The sequence below is a fragment of the Canis aureus genome, chromosome 30 (assembly GCF_053574225.1).
Source record: "Canis aureus isolate CA01 chromosome 30, VMU_Caureus_v.1.0, whole genome shotgun sequence".
NCBI lineage: Eukaryota > Metazoa > Chordata > Mammalia > Carnivora > Canidae > Canis > Canis aureus.
Genome location: NC_135640.1, coordinates 7,640,262 through 7,659,845, shown reverse-complemented (window position 1 = coordinate 7,659,845; position 19,584 = coordinate 7,640,262). Strand labels below are relative to the sequence as shown.

The 19,584-nt window shown below is 34.6% G+C and overlaps 1 long non-coding RNA gene across 3 annotated transcripts in view; it reads left to right on the top strand.

The window, feature by feature from the left end:
* Nucleotides 1-19,584, top strand: part of LOC144301719 (uncharacterized) — a 232,326-nt gene that overhangs the window by 200,019 nt on the left and 12,723 nt on the right. For all 3 annotated transcript variants that reach the window (XR_013368453.1, XR_013368452.1, XR_013368451.1), the window contains exon 2: nucleotides 15,553-15,669. This is a non-coding gene — a long non-coding RNA (uncharacterized LOC144301719). The remainder of the gene's footprint in view (nucleotides 1-15,552; nucleotides 15,670-19,584) is intronic.

Here is a 19,584-nt window from a genome sequence, read left to right as displayed (position 1 = left end):
AATAAATAAACCTGACTGAAAATTTTTAGAGATTATACATTACATGCAGGTAGTAAAATATTACCTACAGGACCATTATAGTGAAAGCAACTTAGAAACCAACTAAATATCCCTAATCAAGAGTCTGTAAGGAAAATTATGCTTATATTCATATGTGTATATATATATATATATATATATATATATATATATATATATATGAAATTTTGGAATAAATTTAATAACTTTGGGAAATTTTAACTATGCAAAATTATATAAATATCTGAAGTCAAATATTTATAATCATTATATTTATTTGGTTGGTGATTATTTTGACTGTCACTACTTATCAGACAGAATAAAAGATATATAAAGATAATCAAGACAAATAAAATTCTTGCCCTTATGGGCACATATCTGTCATGTATCTATGCACCTATCTACCTACCTATCCATCTCTATCAATCCACCATTACTGTGTAACAAATTACTCTAAAACTTAGTGACATAAAACAGTTATTTTCTATCAGATCTTGCTCTTATATCTGCAAATCATTTAGAGTTTATATAATCTAAACAGAACTCTTCTGGGCAGCTGCTGTCCAACTAGAGGGGACACTAGAAATTGGGAGGATGAAGAAATCTGTGGATAACCCCAGCCATACTTCATTACCCTGATAGTAATAGATTACATACTGCAGTTTTTCTGAATCTCCCAAAAATAGCTTCTCTGTACCTGCTCAGAGGCACCCACACCAGCTTGTCTAAGTCCGCCTTCTTAGAATTCTATGTTCCACATCTACCAGTGCCCCCCTTTTGAACTCCTAAGACATAGTTACCAAGTGAGTAGTGTCTCTTCTTCTTCTTCAAGTTTTCCATTCAATCTCTGTAGAGTTTTTACCAGAAGCCTTACCAGAACCAAACTTTGCAGGAGTCTGGGTTCTACATTCATGAGGTCTTCCCTCCACACTTCTATTTTTAACAATATTGGTATCTTCCTTTTTTATTCTGTGGCTTTAGGGATGGAAGTGCTTTTCATAGCTATCTCCGTGATAAATAAATGTTTCCTTTTGCTTTTTAACTAGTAAATTTGTTTCTAATAGTTATTGAGATTAATTCCTATTAAAACATCTGTTAAAATAACTGGTATGAATAACATTTACTGACTAAACTTGGATTTACATCCCATTGGCCAAAGCAAATCACATCACAAGCCACACCCAATGTCTGGGGAGTGGGTTTATATACTCTTCCTCTGCTAAGGAATTCAAGCTGTCACATTGTAATCTATTCACTGATTTATTTTCTTCTACCATTATTTTTTTCACCTTTGCATATGCACAGAGAAGAAAGTAATTGAAAATATTTTTGTGTATTGTCTAAGAAAATAATTCAGCATATCCACTGTTTTTTACCAGGCATTTATATTTTTTCAGTTTTTCATTTGTGCAAACTCATTAGGGTAGTAACAATAGTTTACATTTATTAAAGGCTTACCAAGTGTGGCACTAATGTCTAATCCTTATTACAATCTTATAAAGTAGGTACTCTTACTTATCTTTATTTTAAAATTAAGAAAACTGAGTTGAGAGATCATAATTAGGCCAGGGTTCCATACTTTAATTTTTTCAAGGTCCCACATTTTAAAATGTGGTATAGCCAGGATTCAGAAACAACTATCTGTTGGTAGAACCTATAAAACACTACTTCAAAATGAAACCTATTGGAATGAATAGTCACTTGGTTTTAAACATCCATCTAATTTTTCATGTAATTGCATGTTAATAACTATTTAGAAATTTTTTAATAAAAATTATCTGCACTGAAACCATTCTTTTTTCTGTGTACCAGAAAGTACAAAAGAACATATGCTAACTTATTTACTGAATTCTCATAGTGATGTGCGTGTGTGTATGTGTGTGCGTGCAGCTAATCATCTTAAAATAGATTATTTCAAGCATGTATGGTTTAAAGGATCTTTGAAAGTCACATAATATTTCTCAACATTATGGTTTTAGACAACTTTGGAAAGTTTCAACTTAGGCAATATTTAAAATAGAAATATGTTGCAAATTTCCATTTTGCTAAAAGAATCATGACACAAATACAATTCAAGAAAGTCTTGGGGAGTGGATTAGAGTTATAAGCCTTATAAGCAATCTGATCATTAACTCTCTTCTTTTTACACTGATTAGATTTTTGCTTTTCTTTCTTTCTTCTTAAGGTTAATATGTCTTGATTATCATTGTGTGGGTGCCTGTGCATGTGTGTGATGTGTGTGTATGCGTGTGTGTGCCATATGTGTGTGTGATCACCAATGGTTTGCTTTTTGTCATTTTGGAATGTCAGGTGAAAGGGAAATGACAGTGGCAGACAAACTATTATATGTGTACCAGAAAGTACACAGAACTAGCATTGACTTATTCACTGAATCCTCACAGTGAGCGACATAAATCAAAACTCCCCATGACAGTAGAGAAAGGCCAGTAAGTTTTGGCAGAAAAATGATATAGGTATGGTTTTCAGAGAAAAAGAAGAGCTTCTTTCCATGCTGCCATCTACAGTAACTACAAGGAGCTTGCAAGTCGAATGTTCCATAATGGGAATTTTTGAGTTAGAGGAATCTTTTACAGTGCTAACAGAGCTGATGATGAGAACTGAATACCTAAGATTGATGAACAGATTGGTTTACATACACTTCTTTGGGTAGTAATAAGATGTGACATAATTTTTACTGTAAAAAATTACTGCTGTAAGAATCCAAGATACTTTTTTTTTTTAATTTTATTTATTTATTCATGAAAGACACAGAGAGAGGCAGAGACATGGGCAGAGGGAGAAGCAGACTCCATGCAAGGAGCCCGACGTGGGACTCGATCCCGGGTCTCCAGGATCACACCCTGGGCTGAAAGTGGCGCCAAACTGCTGAGCCACAAGGGCTGCCGAATACTCTTTTCTCATAGGGAAACAATAATGAAGTCTGCTTCTTGCCAAAAATGTATCCTATCAATTAGTACAAATGGAACTTCTTTTGTGGACTTATTATGCAGAGCATGTGCATAAAGTGTTATGGAGGATATAGTTATAAATAAGATATATTCTTCCCCTCAGGGTAAAAAAATTCAAAAAATTATTTGCTTAAAATTATAGAGAGTAGATTAGAATTCTAAATAAGCATAAAATGCTATAAAAATTCAGAACATAGGGAAGTTACATTTGTTTGGTTATAATTCCGGATAAAGATTTTCTATCTCTATTTGGGCACACAGAGGCAAACAGAAATAGCATAATTGTGTCTGACGAGATATCACAACATCACAAGTCTTTAGTCAGTCTGACCAGTCTTATATACTGGTACTTGCAATACTATAGGCCTCATGCTCATTTCAAAAACACACACAGCATTATCAAGAAACTCACACTTATTTTAAGTCATTCTTGTATAACATCTAATAATAGAGAAGAACAGTGAGTAATATATTTAGAGGTAAGTTGAATGAATGAGTTCTAGAAATTTTTGGAAAGCTTTAATGGATTACAATTTACTCTGTTTTGTCTTACTCTGAAATTCCTACGTATTCATGTGGTAATCTTAAAGGAGTTTTGGTATCACCCTATGACTCACAAAGGACTCGCCTCCCCTAAAGTAAATTCAGCTCCAAATTGGATTGCTGCCATAGCATTGAGTGGGGTCATGTGCCCAAAACCACACTGCTGGATCACTCTGATTTCCAGTAGTTTTCTGTCATAGAAATCTACACTCTGCTAACTTTCTACCATAGTGACTAGGTAGTGCTAAACAAACTAGCTACTTAAAAATAAATAAATAATAAATGAAAAAATATGTAAAAAATATATTTTGCCTGCTTCAGCCCATATCCTATTATTTTGGAGTTGAAACCTTATGTGTATTTGATTGTTAGAGTGGGTCTGAGAGTAATATCATACCCCATAATCCTCTTTTCCTTTAATCATAGGTTATTGTTTCAAATATGACCATTTGATCCAAGGGGAATTATTTAATTTCTATTCAAAAACCAACAGAGGGCAGCCCAGGTGGCTCAGCTGTTTAGTGCCGCCTTCAGCCCCGGGCGTGATCCTGGAGACCCAGGATCAGTCCCGCGTCGGGCTCCCTGCATGGCGCCTGCTTCTCCCTCTGCCTGTGTCTCTGCCTCTCTCTCTCTCTCTCTCTCTCTCTCTCTCTCTGTCTCTCATTAATAAATAAATAAAATCTTAAAAAAAAGATTTCTCTTTTTTTGAAAGTTGAACTAAATAATACCACTATATCAAGTTAGTAAATTGATGCTAAGATCTCATTAGCAATAAAACATCACAGTGAAAGTCTGATAATTTCTTTTGCCAAAACTCTCACAATTGCCCTAGATCACACTTTTCCTGAGGGTTATTTACAATAATAAATCTCTCTCTCTCTTTTTTTTACTTGTTTGCCAACAGTGCCCTGAGAACAATAATTATCTTAGTAAAAATAATCAACAGTAATCAATAGGTGAAAAAAATACCTTCATATGTGAAATTGTTTTTTTTTTTTTTTTTTTTGAAATTTCATTCAGAGAGAGAGAGCACAGTGAGGGGAGAGGCAGAAGCAGACACCCTGATGAGTCAGAGCCCAATGCAGGGCTCAATACCAGGACCCAGAGGTCATGACCTGAACCAAAGGCAGACACCAACCATTGAACCACCCAAGCACCCCTAGATAGTTTTAATTTACAATTTCTGTGATCCTCAGCATATATATGTACGTGTATACATAAACTATATATATATATATATATATATATATATATATATATATGATTGGATTAGAATTAAAATATCGAAAGCAGGTAGAATCACTGATATCCCTTGAAATATGTAATTTTACACATACATATAATTCTATATGTGCGTGCTTTTAATGGATTTATACTATCTGATCTTCTTGGATCTTAACATAATAATAATCTATCCTCTCAAGTAAAATATGGGACACTGGTAGTCCCTGAAATGACAGCAAACATTAGTTGGCTGGAGCCTAGAATAAAGTACCTATGGAAGACAATGGTTTAAATCATTAAATAGCTGCTGTGCTATATTTCTGTGGTAGGAATGATGACTATATATATACTAAATTCTTCTGACTACACAGAAGAATTAGCAACAACAATAAAATGACAAGTTCAAACCTTCAAATGGTTCATGGCACAGTTAAAGAACATGCTTCTATGATTTCTCCAAAAACATATTTTATGCTTTATAATAAAAGAGCCAATGTTTTTGAAACCAGATCCAAAGTTTGATTCTGAGGACAGAAATACAAACAAGGGATCTGAATCCAGATCCTTTCAAGGTCTTTTGCTGATTGGGAAATAGCAATATCCTAAAGATTATACTAGAGACATTTGAGAGTATTTAGATGAATCTAACACATTGAATGCCCAAATCTTACTGATCTTTTCTTACCATTTCCTTTTCTTCTATGCAAGGAGACTAAATTCCTTTTAAGAGTCTGGACTGTGTTCATCCGTAACAATCATTATTCTTCGTAATATCCAGTTTATTAACTATTATTATTTCCAGAATTCTTATTAGTCAGTTTTTAAAATTCCTGAAGGGAATGAGTCCAAAGTCTGAACATGGAGAAGATAGCATTTGTACAAAAAGAAGAACAATATTTTGATATTTTATGTCAGGCAAAATATGGAGCAATATGTATGGAAATTAATTCTTAATGCCAAAAAACAGTCAAGAAGGAAAATTAATTTAAAGTGGGTTGAATTTAAGAATATAGGTAGATGGGACGCCTGTGTGGCTCAGCGGTCTAGTGCCTGCCTTCGGCAGGGGTGTGATCCTGGAGTCCCGGGATTGAGTCCCACATCCGGCTCCCTGCACGGAGCCTGCTTCTCCCTCTGCCTGTGTTTCTGCCACTCTCTCTCTCTCTCTCTCTGTGTGTGTGTCTCTCATGAATGAATAAATAAAACCTTAAAAAAAAAAAAAAAGAATATAGGTAGATATACCAGAGATTCTGGATTTAATGTGTTAGTTATCCTATGGTGCTTTGGTGGATAACCAAAACCTAATCCAAATGGCGTCTATTTTAAATGAATTTGGAGTTCTGTGACTGTTTTGATATAATGTCCTTACATAAATCCCAAATCTAAAAGATACAAGGATGTTTAAGGGATTTATCTTTGGTAATATCTCTTGGGAGGTCTTCAAAGGGCCTCTTACATTTGTGTCACCAAAACATCGAAAATTTATTTGTGAGGGAAGCACTAGTGCTCTTGACGGATTCTGAATTGGATGTCTTCTTGAGGCAGGGGATTACAAAAAGAACAGGACTCTTGACATTAATAGTTATGCCAGTATTCCAAATTGGGAGATGCCAAAGTATAGCCCTTAGTACAGTGATTTTACACTCAGTGTGGTCCCTGAAATGGGCAGCAAAGTAGGTACAATAATAATAATAATAATTTTCATTGTAGGCACCTCTGGTAGTAGCAAATTGACATGGACATTCTAGCAGTGAAATAAATGGACATCATTCAGTGTTATGTGATATTTTAAAATCAAAACCAAAACAAGACAGAAAAGGCACCACCTTATTTGAGCTATCATATTACAAAGTGAAGGTCTTTATCACATTGGAGAGGGAAGACCCAGGTTTTACAAAGTAGGCCGAATCCCTACATAGAATAACAGGTAACAGAGACACAAGTTTACATTATAACTTATAAAAAAAAAGAAAAAAAAATGTATACTGCTCTGACATATTCTCTCAGGTTGCTGGTTTGGACTGAGTACAGACAAAATAAGGTTAAGGCTACCTTCTCTTCCACTTGGCCTATAATTTAGTAACTCCAACAACACATAAAATTCCTATACAAATTAGGATATTGTATACACCCTCTAATAATTTATTCAAGGAGAAAAACAGAGAAACTTGAAGTTAGGGAGAAAAACTATGACTTTTTCCATCAAATAACAGCTCTCATTTTTAAAGAGCTTCAACTTTGTTACTAAACCCTCAATAGAGACTGAAAGGGACATCTTACCTATAATCATATAGTCTCAGTTATGCAACATGATTAGCTGTTATAAGATTCATTACTCTCTAGAGTCAGGCTCCTACAGATTCTGATACCATGTATGAGTTACATAATCACGTAGCTCAGACTCTCATGGGATCTAATTCTACTGAATTGCCACCGCTACTTCCATTCTTATCTATAGCCTGTTAGGGAATTCTATAGACTCAATTGACTGGGAGAAAAAAAATATATATATATATATATAATTATAACTATGCACACACACACACACAAGATTTATTAACTTGTTAGAAGGAATTATCTCATTTTGGCAGCTGAGAAGTCTATATTTGGCAAACTTGAGATCCAGAAGAACTGATGGTGTAGTTCCAGATTGAGAGCTGGTAGAGACCCTAAAATAGATGAATTTTCCATTGCAGTCTGGAGACAGGAATATAATGATGTTCCTACTCACATAAGCAAGAGGAGTTCTACTTATTCATGGGAGGGTTCAGCTTTCTTATTCCTCCAGACCTTTATTTTGTATTTATTTATTTATTTTTAAAGATTTTATTTATTTCTTCATGAGACACACAGAGACGCCAAGACATAGGCAGGGGAAGAAGCAGGCTTCCCGTGGGAAGCCTGATGTGGGACTTGATTCCAAGACTCTGAGATCACACCTGAGCCAAAGGCAGATATTCAACCACTGAGCCACCCAGGCACCCTCTTCCAGACCTTTAAGAGATTAGATGAAGCCCACTCACATTAGGGGAGGAGTTCTGCTTTATTCAGTATATTGATTAAAATGTTAATATCATCTACAACCACCCTCACAGAAATACCAAGAATAATGTTTGACAAGTATCTTGGTGTCCTATGGTCCAGTTAAGTTGATGTATAAAATTAATTATCATACGCCTGAAAGATAATTGTGTAGGAAAATCCTTTCAGGGGTAGAATTTTGAGCATGGCATCTGGTTGTTCACTTTGCATGGGAAAATAATTGGTTGAAGGTACAGATATGCATCAATTCATTGACATTAACAATCAGGTGTGCTGACGAATAATTTTTCCAATAACACTAACTTTAGAAACCCTACAATCAAAAAATTAGGGAATAGTTTGGTTAAGAAGGAAGATTAATGATGAACTTCTAAAAATTGGCAAAAAACGTAGATATTTGTTATTTATATACATGTTTTCAAACGCATACTGATATATAAGAGACTTGCAGTACCAGGTCAGATAAGATTTCTTATTGTGTGGATGTCAGTCAGGCTCTTTATGTGCCACCTAGTGTTTACTCTGTAGACTCGTTAACAAACTGACAATGGCTGCTGGTATAGAATTTGCTTAGCCTCAAATACGTAAGATTCTCATAAAGGTAAATCTGGCTACCTCAGCTGCTCAATTACCAAATGTCTATAGTGAAGATCAACTAGGAACCCTACGTATATGTTCCCAGAGGGAAGGGTGGAAGTAAGTTCTGGTGGCAGTTTAATGAATGTTTACCCTTTTGAATCAAAGAGTAGTAATCCTTCCTCCCATTGATATTATCACTTACTGTAGATAAGCATTTCCATTCTGTGTCTCTAATTTTCCTGCCCTCAGTCTTACCCACTGATTTATAGAATACATTATTTGCTACAATTATCATCCCATACAATGTTGCTTCTGACCAAGGCATTCACTTTACAACAAAAGAGTAAAGCAATGGACTCATACCCAAGGGAATCACTCACCTTGTTGGGTGCCTCATTACCCAGAAGCAGTTGGTCCAGTTATATAGTGGAATGGCTTATAGAAAATATCTGGTAGAATTGAAGAAATGTTCTAAATTTTTTTTATTTATGACCACAAATGTTTTTTTCTGTCTTAAAAAAGAGATTGGAAACTCAATGGTTGAAAGTGAGAATGACTCCTTTCATTATAATCCTTCAGAACGCCCTCAAAAATGATTTTGTCTCCCCTCCCTATAATTTACTGCTTTGATGGTTTACAGGTGTTCGTTTCCAAAGGCGGAATTGTTTTACAAGGGCACAGTGATGGTTTCAATGAACTCGAAATTAAAAACAAAACAAAACAAAAAAACTTACTCTTATTGAGTTTCTAATGCAACCAAACTAATAGGTAAAGGCCAACTGTTTGTAGTTACAATCTTAATAGTAAGGTGCAATAGAATTTCTGCTACACAGTAGAAGCAGAGAGGATTATGTTTGTCCAACTCATGGGTTCTCAAGGCCACAGCAATCAAATATCAAATATAGCATGATATTTAAGGAATAAAAGTTTGAATCACCTTACTAAGCAGAGTATCACAAACTTTTGAGGCACTGACTGAGTATAAATGGAACATAGCATGGAAAGTGAAAGAAAGAAGTTTTAAATAGCAACTAAATACCAGTTGTTAAACAAAGACTAGACAAATAATCATGTTGTCATCATTGTTCTGTATCTTATCAGTTGCCTTTTTTAAAGCTTTTCTTTTTTCAGCGCGCCATGACTACATCGGTCAGTAGAACTTGCGATTCTTGATCTCAGGATTGTGAGTTCAAGCTCCATACTGGGTATGGAGTATACAATAAATAAATAAACAAGTAAATAATATGAATTTAAAAAGTGAAGACTTTCTTTTTTTCTGCACAATTTTTATAAAGTGTTGATGGAATGACTTATTAATCAGTCTTTACAGGTTATAGAAAGGGGCTTGTGATTACACTAGAAAAGAAATAAAGACTAATGCTATACATAGTATAGCATATGATGAGGATTTCAGGAAAAGAGCAAACACATTGTTACTTGCACGTCATCTTTGTCAGTCACAAGATCTTGTTGCCATTGTTTGGGAGATAAGCTTGAATAGAAGGCTGTGTACTGGCACTGAGGAAAAGGATTGTTGGTACTCAGAACCATTCTCAGCACTTTCTGTGCTCTCTCCTATAGCTTCGAAGCATGTCTAGAAAACAAGTTTCCCAGGATGCTTTGTGGCAGGGCTTTGGTTTAGATTATAATAATATGAGTGACTGTTAGATCTGGAAGGCAGAAGTGAAACAGTTCTATTCTTCCTTTTGCAGCAGAAAGCAAAAGCATGGATATGGTGAATGTGAGAATTTTTAGTGTCTGCTGGCCATTAAGAATCATTCTCTTTAGTGTTACAGCCTGCCCTGCAGCAACCAACAGCAGTGACTTCCTGTACCTTTTGAGCAGGGTTGGAAATAGGAACTTCATAATTCCCCCAAAGCTATCAACAAACCTGAGATCTATTGGTGGTATGCCCTGACCTTTTACTTCTCAGTCCTTTCAATAGATTTGTAAGCACTTAATTTGCTGTGCTAAACTCTAAATTGCTTTGCAATATTTAAAGAGGTTTATATTATCCCAATAGAACCATCAATGATAAAAGGTTATAAATAAAGTGAATGAGGATTTATAAAGATATATAAAATAATACTACATGGACTTCTATGCTCATTTAAATAACACTATGCATGTAACAAAATAATTTCTAGTAAATAAAGGGCTCTTAATATCAGTAATCAAATAATATCAATAAATAAAAGGCAAACATCTACAGAGAAATTAGACAAAAGATGTTAAGAACCAGTACTTAAGAATGCGGTCATTGCTATCCCCTGCTAATTTCTTCTCTGAAAATCCAACTCAACAAAAATATGCCAAAAAGCAAACAAACAAACAAAAAAAACCTCACAGAAACAAACAACAACAACAAAACCAACAAAGGGGACTAGATAAAGCATCCATATAATGTTACTTTAAGAAAGGGGGTAATAAAAAAAAAAAAAAAAAGAAAGAAAAGGGGTAATAGGAAAACTTCCCAACAGAGAAAAAACATGGAAGAAAAATGAGACATTAAAGCAGATAAAATTTGAATCCAACACTCCCAATATTAACACAAAAATATTAAATATGTAATCACAACTTTTACAAAAAAAACACTAAGAACACAGGAAAGAATGGCCAGTAAAGAGGAAGATAAATAGGAAGAAAAGAAACAGAACAGTAGGATATATAGAAAAGTGAAATGAGAAAAATTAACAAAAGGAAACTAAATTCAAATAAATAGTGAACAAGTAGTAGAGAAAAGACAGGAACCAAATATATAACATGTGCAAAACTGAATATGTGAAGGAGAAAATCAAATAAACAAATGTTCCGTTGAGTTTATTAGGAAAGATCCATTTGGCTTCTTGGTGAAAAAGAGTATGTCACTTATAAAGGAAAGGAAATAAGATAGATAAATTAAAAATGAAGGTCCAGGTAATCACTTTGGCTGCAATATTCATTGATAGAAGATCAACACTTGCAAAGAGACTCAAGGAAAGAAAATATGATACAAGGATCTTATATCCAGCAAAGTCATCTTCCAAGTATAAAGTATATAGACAAAACAGTATTTACTGTAAAATAGCAGCATACATTTTTCATACAAGCCTTTCTGGAAGAAAAGCTACAGTTAGGTAAGAAATGAATGGAAAGATCCTGACAAAAGACTATTAGGGAGAATTTATTTATTTACTTATTTTTAAAGATTTTATTTATTTATTTATTCATGCGAGACACACAGAGAGAGGCAGAGGGAGAAGCAGGCTCCATGCAGGGAGCCCGATAGGGAACTCCAGGATAGTGCCCTGGACCGAAGGCAGGCGCTAAACCGCTGAGCCACCCAAGGTATCCTCCAGTGGAATGAATTTAATATATTCAACTAAAAATTGAAATCATAAAAACCAAAGCAGGAGTAAGAATAATAGGATAGAATATAAATATTAGATATTCTGATAATATCAAATGAATAAATGAAAACAGAAAATAATTTGGTTATTAAAATAATTCTCTTTATTACCTTATGCACAATAGCTTGCAGTCAAAGGACATCTTTTAAAACGATAAATTCGGGCAGCCCCGGTGGCACAGCGGTTTAGTGCAGCCTGCAGCTCGGAGTGTGATCCTGGAGACCTGGAATCGAGTCCCACGTCGGGCTCCCTGCGTGGAGCCTGCTTCTTCCTCTGCCTGTGTCTGTGCCTTTCTCTCTCTCTGTGTCTCTACGAATAAACAAATTAAAAAAATAAAATGATAAATTCAGGGACAAAAGTATACAGATTTCATACAAAGATAAACACACAAGGAAGATAATATTAAGTGACGGAGCAGAGGAAGGTATGAGGGAGGAAGGGAATGCAAGATTTTTTTTCTCAAAATGAATACAAAGGGGGGCCTAAATATTTTATTCAAAAGTCTTATTATAAAAATAATCACTTAAAAACTTACTAAATATTAGAGTAGTCATAATATATATGTATAATGTAGCTATATATGTAGATTATATGTGTATAATATATCAGAAGATATATATTTATACTCAAACATAAGCACAAATATATACAAAATCTGATATAGCACATCACTTTAGAGTCACGGGAAAGAAGGAGGGAAAGGAGGAGGAGGAAAAAAGGGGGAAGAAGGAGGAAAGGGAGAGGAGAATAAAGGGAAGAAGAGGAGAAAGAAAAGAAAAATTCCATAAATATATTTTTTATAATTGAGCTTTAATGAATAGTAGGAAACAATTCAGCATTGCTTCCACTCTCCAAGGGTAGGTTTTCTTTGTTATAAATATTGTTAAATGTTTCACCAGGCAGGTGAAATATTTTAATGTAGAACTATAGACAAAATATAAATGAATATTGAAGGATATGTATCAATGATGAGTTTGAGAACGTGAAAATCTTTAACCTTAATATTGTCTCTCCGAATTAATTATTTAATGAATATTTTATTATTATCATAAAGAAAAAGAATTGTGTTGGAAAGGGACAGGGAAGGCAATTAGCTGTATGTGATTATTTAAAAAAGAGCAAGTGGTAGGAACATGTGAAGGTATCTTTTTATTTTGATTATTTTAACATATCTGGTTACAGAATCTATCATCTTTTCAGTGCTTCAAAATGCACTAGAATATTAGTTACTGTATACAGGCAGGATTATTTTTTTACTTGTTTTTCTTGTTTTTATAGTTTGATGCCTTATTCCTAGCACCTAACACCGTACCTGATCTGATATATGGTAGATGCTCATTGATAGTTGTTGAATGAGAGATCATTTTTGGAGAAGTGTTCTTTTATTGATTCTTGTTCGCAAAGCTAATGGAAAAGAAACTATCAGGTTAAAAACTGTTTGCTCCTAATAATTATTTTCATCAAATGAAAACACTTCCCGTCATGAAATCAACACAAGAAAGCATTTCATAGAATAAAACATGCAGCCATAAATATATGGAAAAGTTATAATCATTGTTTATACACATACTAAAAAAATAACTCTATATTGAGTAGTATGTAACCTAAAATTAGAGAAAATAGCTGACATTTTGCTCAATGAATTATTGCTTGCAATAGCCCCAATTGGGGAAACATCTATATTTTCTCATATTCTTAGGGCTTTTGATGTGTGTTGCTAAGTTGCCTATTTACCTATTTATATGTCTACAAGCACCTTACCACATATATTCTCTGAACAACTGTAAATTATTGTGCATTAAAAAAATCATTTTCAGTTATGACAGCCTAGTGAACGATATCTGGTTATCAGTTGATCACAATTAACATTGGACTACTTAAATGCAATTATTGATTACTTGTATTTCCTCCTTTTCAAGTTTCTAGGCATAACAGCTTTTTTCTGTTTCTCTATTACTATTTTTCAAATGACCATTTTATCTCTTTTTTGTTTAAGGATATCAGATTTTTATTTCACTATTTTTTGGAAAATTATATTCTCTCACATTTTTTGACTAAGTCTTTTGTTTTGAAATTTTATGATTTTTGACATGCAGAAATCTTATATTTATTTAAGCTAATCTTTATATATATATATACACATATATATTCACACCCTTCAAATATAATTTGTGCCTATTATAATTCTTCAAAATAAATCTTTGAGTAATATCTTATTTTAATATATATTTTGAGACACATACATTATCTACATTTTGCAATAGGAATTTAATCTCTCCAGCATCATTATTGAAACAAATTGATCCTCTACCTACAGGTGTCAACAGCTGAATATTTGCTTCAACTTGCATTTCTTCTGAGGCCTTCTTTGGTGTTTCATTGATTCATTTTGTTGAGAATGTATAGTGCATTGCTCTTACTTATTTTTATTTTTCTGATGTTAGAGATAAAAATATTCAATTGTCATTTGTTAAATAAATCATTACATTCAATGGTTCAAAAATGTTTCAAACTAATTGAGAAGCTGTACACTTAGAATTCTTACTTCCACCCAATCCTCACTCATCTTGAGACCACTATGATATTAGTATGTTTTTGTTATTATATTACTTTTTCTTCACACAAATGAAGCAAACAGGAATATATACTTATATTTCTTCCTCTTACAAAAAGTTGACAATCTATAGAGTGTGTTCTTTGGGTAACGTAGCATTATAGCCTGCAATTTTTCTGTATCTGTGTGTTTAAACCACAGTTTATTTAACTTGTTTTTATTTGTGGAAGCTTTAATAGTTTCTAGCCTTCTGCTGTTACAAATGATGTAACAGAGAAACACTTTACAAATGGACTTTATTATTGTGCAGATGTATCTTTACTGTAAAACATGCAAGGTAGTACTTATATGTCAAAATTTTCATTAGTCTAATGTATTCATGGTTTTAACTCAGAAAATTTGGAGAGCTGGTATTGGGAGGGCAACTCTTCTTTATCCTGAGAAAATCTGGCCTTGGCTGTGGCTAAGTTAGAGGAAAATACGGCATGGAGAATTTACTCCTGTTCTGAACTGCCTCTGCTTACAAATGATACATGGCACCTCTTATTATAATCTGTTGGCTGGAATCAAGAACATGCCCACCAACCCAACACTAAAGAGGTAGGTTGAGAAACATTTTGAAGTACATGGAATATGCAAAATTACTTTCTGTACAATGGTTAAACCAAATAGAACCAAATAGTCCTTTGTTTATTTCTTCCCACACATTCTGCCAAACAGAAGCAAATCTCTATCCAGTAATTGTACCCAATGAAAATCTCATGTATTTTTCAAACTACTAGCATAAAACAGGCACACTCAAGAGGTAACTGGAAAAAAATCTAATGATAGAAAGTTATACAAGGTGGTATTTATACAGGAGTTGGGATGATTAAGGGAAATCTAAAGAATGGTGAAGCGCCTGCCCTGAACATAAAGCAGCAGGAAGCAATCAATGCGTCTTTTACCCCTTAGACGTGAAGGGATAAAGAAGGGAATGGCTATCAGAATGCTCTTAGAAGTACAGTCGTGTAATGCATGACCAGAAGCTGTGGACAGTAGTAGAGAAATACACATGTTTAAAAATAAAACAACAACAACAACAAAAATAAAATAAAATAAAATAAAATAAAATAAAAACAAAACAAAACAAAAACACCACCACCAGCAACAAAAAACACACAAACCCTCAAACCAGCAGAGAGAAACACAGAGAAATAAGAAACCTGATATGTATCTCTCTTTCATCTTCCTCTAGCTTCTGACGTGTGCATTCCATGGGCTGATCACAACTAGCAGCAGAGGCAAGACAACCAGATTGATAAAGTCCATGGAGGTCAGCCTCTGCGACACAGCAGGATGGGATGGATGGAAGGTAAGTCTGGGATAAGCAAATGGGGAATATCCAGTTCATCACAAACCCTCAGGTAATGTCCCATAGTTTCTTCATATGTTCAAATGTGGTTCCTTTGAGTCCAGAGCTCAATGGTCTAAAATGACAGGACATCAGCTTTCATCTCTCCATAAATTCATACAGAAAATACGTGGTAGATCAAAGGCAGGATTACTACATTCAAAAATAGACAAATATATCAAGCACTTGTCCACAGAAATTTTGGAATTCCTGCTGGGAAGACAGAGTGAAGTTGTTCTATCCTGGGGAGTTCTCCTTTCTCTCTAGCAAGAGTGCGAGGAGATACATAAAACAAGCAAATGTGATAATGTAGATTTTCTGTGTAATATAAGTGCCTGACATGAAGCTTTTTGTTGTTGATGTGGTGTTGTATGAGCGGTTGACATTAGGTTTTTTATGGCCAAGAAATTTTTATTAAAAGACAGTCATCTTGAATAAATACATTATTAGCTCTGTGACCCAACTACTAGCAAAACAACCAGGCATGGAATTAGGCCACCCCCGCCATGAAGTTTCCTTTCGCAAAAAAGCCTTAGTTAACTGAGATACTTGACAGCTTGAGTGACCCTGCTTTTACATCCCCATCCCTAATTCCTGCTCTTATGCTTTAAATTAGCTGGTGAAAAGTGAACCCATGAAACTCTAAACACTCCACACTTGAACCCTAATAAAGGCAGAACCCCAAGTTCAGGGTTGTCTGTCTCTCTGTCTGTCCCTTTCTCTCTCAATCTTCTATGTCTCTCACCCCCTTCCCTCTACCTTGCCTTTACTCTGTGCCTTTGGCATGCCATATTCCCTCCAGGACGTGTGAGTAATAAATCTTGTTCTTCGAAGTTCCTTGCTGATTTCTTGCTGAAATGTGTCCTATAACCAAAATAAAAATCATATGAGCCAGTGCAGCCACAGTATTAGCAATCTTGAAGATTCACTACAAATCCAGAATAGGCAAAGGTATAGAAACATAAAATAAATGACTGATTGCTTATGGCTTGGAAGGTAGCTGGGATCATAAGGTGGTGAAAGCTAAAGGGTACTGAATTTTTTTTAAGGTTTTACTTTTTTAGAGTAGCTTTAGGTTGCCAACAAGACTGAGAGGGAGGGAGAGATCCCATCTCTCCCCCTATATCCCACACACATTATCCCATTACCAACAATCACCCTACTTTTTTTTCTACAAAAAAGGAAACCTACTTTGACACATCATAATCACCTAAAGTCTATAGTTCACCTTAGGGTTCACTCTTGGTGTTATACATCCTATGGGTTTGAAAGAATATGTAATGACATATATACATCATTATAATATCATACAGAGTATTTTCACTGTACTGAAAATCCTCTGTGCTCTACCTATTCATTTTCCCAACCACCCTGACCCCAGCTGACCACAGATACTTTTATTGTCTCCAGAGTTTTATCTTTTCCAGAATGTCACATATTTGGAATCATATAGCCTTCTCTATTTGTTTCTATTACTTACTAAAATGTTAATATATATGCTAATATACTAGTACTGAAAGTTCTTCATTGTCTTTTTGTGGCTTGATAGCTCATTTATTTTTAGTGCTAGATAAATATTTATTCATTCATTCATTCATTCATTCATCCATTCACTCATTCACTCTTCTACTCAAGGCCATGTTGGTTGTTTCCAACTTTTGGCAAATTAGACTGAAGTTGCTATAAACATACATGTGCCAGTTTTTGTGTGGGCATGATTTTCTATTTATTTGAGTAAATACCAAGGAGAATGATGGCCAGATTATATATCAAGAGTATGTTTAGTTTTGTGAGAAACTTTGAAATTGTCTTCCAAGTGCCTGTTCCATTTTTGATCCTCACCAATAGTGTGTGAAATTTCCTCTTGCTTCCTATCCTTACTAGGACCTGGTGTTGTCAGTGTTCTGGATTTTGGCCATTCTAATAAGTGTGTGCAGGTGTCTCCCTGTTATTTTCATTTTCATTTGCCTGATAACATATATTGTGAAGCATTTTTTAACATGTGTATCTGCCATTTGTGTATTTTCTTTGGTAAAGTATCAGTTAAGGTCTTTGGCTTATTTTCATTTATTATTACCATTATTTTTAAAGATTTATTTATTTTTATTTTACATAGAGAGAATGTACAAGCAGGGGGAGGGACAAAGGAAGAGGGAGGGTGAGAATCCTTAAGCAGATTCCCCACTGTGCATGGAGCCAAATGGGAGGCTTGATTCCAGGACCCCAGATTATGACCCACGCCAAAATCAAGAGTCAGATGCTTAACCAACTGACTCACCCAGGTGCCCCTAACCTATCTTTGGCTTATTTTAAAATTGAGCTGTTTGTTTTCCTATTATTGAGTTTTAAGACTTCTTTGCATATTTAAGGGGCACCTGAATGCTCAGTCGATTAAGTGACCAATTCTTGGTTTGGCTCAAGTCATAATCACATGGGTAGTGAGGCAGAATGGGAGCCTGGTGTTCCTTCCCCACACTGAGCCCCACCTCAGGGTCTGAGCTCAGCAAGGAGTCTTCTTGAGGATTCTCTTCCTTTGCTCCTACCCCCACTCATGCTTCCCATGCATCTTCTTTCACTCTCTTTCTTTCTAAAATAAATAATTAAATCTTGTAAATAAAAAAGAGTTCTTTGTATATTTTGGATAATGGTTTTTTATCAGGTGCATTTTTCGGAAAAAAATATTACCCATTCTGTGGCTTATCTTCTAATTCTCTTGATATTGATTTTCATTGAGCAAAAGCTTTTAAATTTAATGAAATTCAGCTTATCTTTTTTTTTTCATGGATCTTGCCTTTGGTGGTGAGGTAAAAAGACCTTATGATAACCAAGGTAATCTAGGTTTTCTCATATACTATCTTCATGGAGTTTTATAGTGTTCTTTTTCACATGTGAGTTATTTTTTGTAAAGGGTACAAGATTTGTGTCTAGGCTCATGTTTTCGCAGATGATTGCCCAATTTTTCAGCATCATTTGTTGCAGAGACTATCTTTATTGTATTACCTTTTCTCCTTTGTCAAAGATCAGTTGCCTGTATTTATGGAGATCTATTTCTGGGATCTCTGTTTTGGCCCATTAATCTATTTGTCTGTTCTTTTGTCAATGCCACACTGCCTTGATTACTATAGTTGAGTAGTAAGTCTTAAAACCAAGTAGCATCTGCCCTCCAACTGTGTTGTTCTCCCTCAATAGTGTGTTGGCTATTCTAGATATTTTGTCTCTCCATATAAATTTTAGAATTAATTTTTGATACATATAAAATAACCTGATGGGATTTTAATTGGTATTACATTGATATCTCCCTCTATCCCCCCCTTTATATATATATATATTTTTTTTACATTTTCATAATATTGAATCATCTTGTCCATAAAAATAGAATATATCTCCATTTATTTAGTTTTTGTTTTTTTTGTTCATCTAAATATTTCATTTTTTTACTTTTTTATTTATTTACTTGTTTATTTATTTATTCAGAGAGAGAGAGAGAGAGAGAGGCAGAGACACAGGTAGAGGGAGAAGCAGGCTCTATGCAGGGAGCCTGATGTGGGACTCGATGTCGGGTCTCCAGGATCAGGCCCTGGGCCGAAGGTGGTGCTAAACCGCTGAGCCACCTGGGCTGCCCTAAGTATTTCATTTTTGAGAGTGTTAATGTAAATGGTATTGTGGGTCTTTTTTTCCAATTTTTTATGTAAATTACAGTTAACCGTTCAATATTAGTTTCAGGTGCAGAACCTAGTGATTCATTACTTACATACAATACCCCATGCTCATCAAAAGTGGTCTCCTTAATACCCATCCCCCATGTAATGCATTCCCCTGCTCACCTGGGAAGAGTGATCATCAGTTCCTTCTATGTAGCTAAGAGTCTGTTTCCTG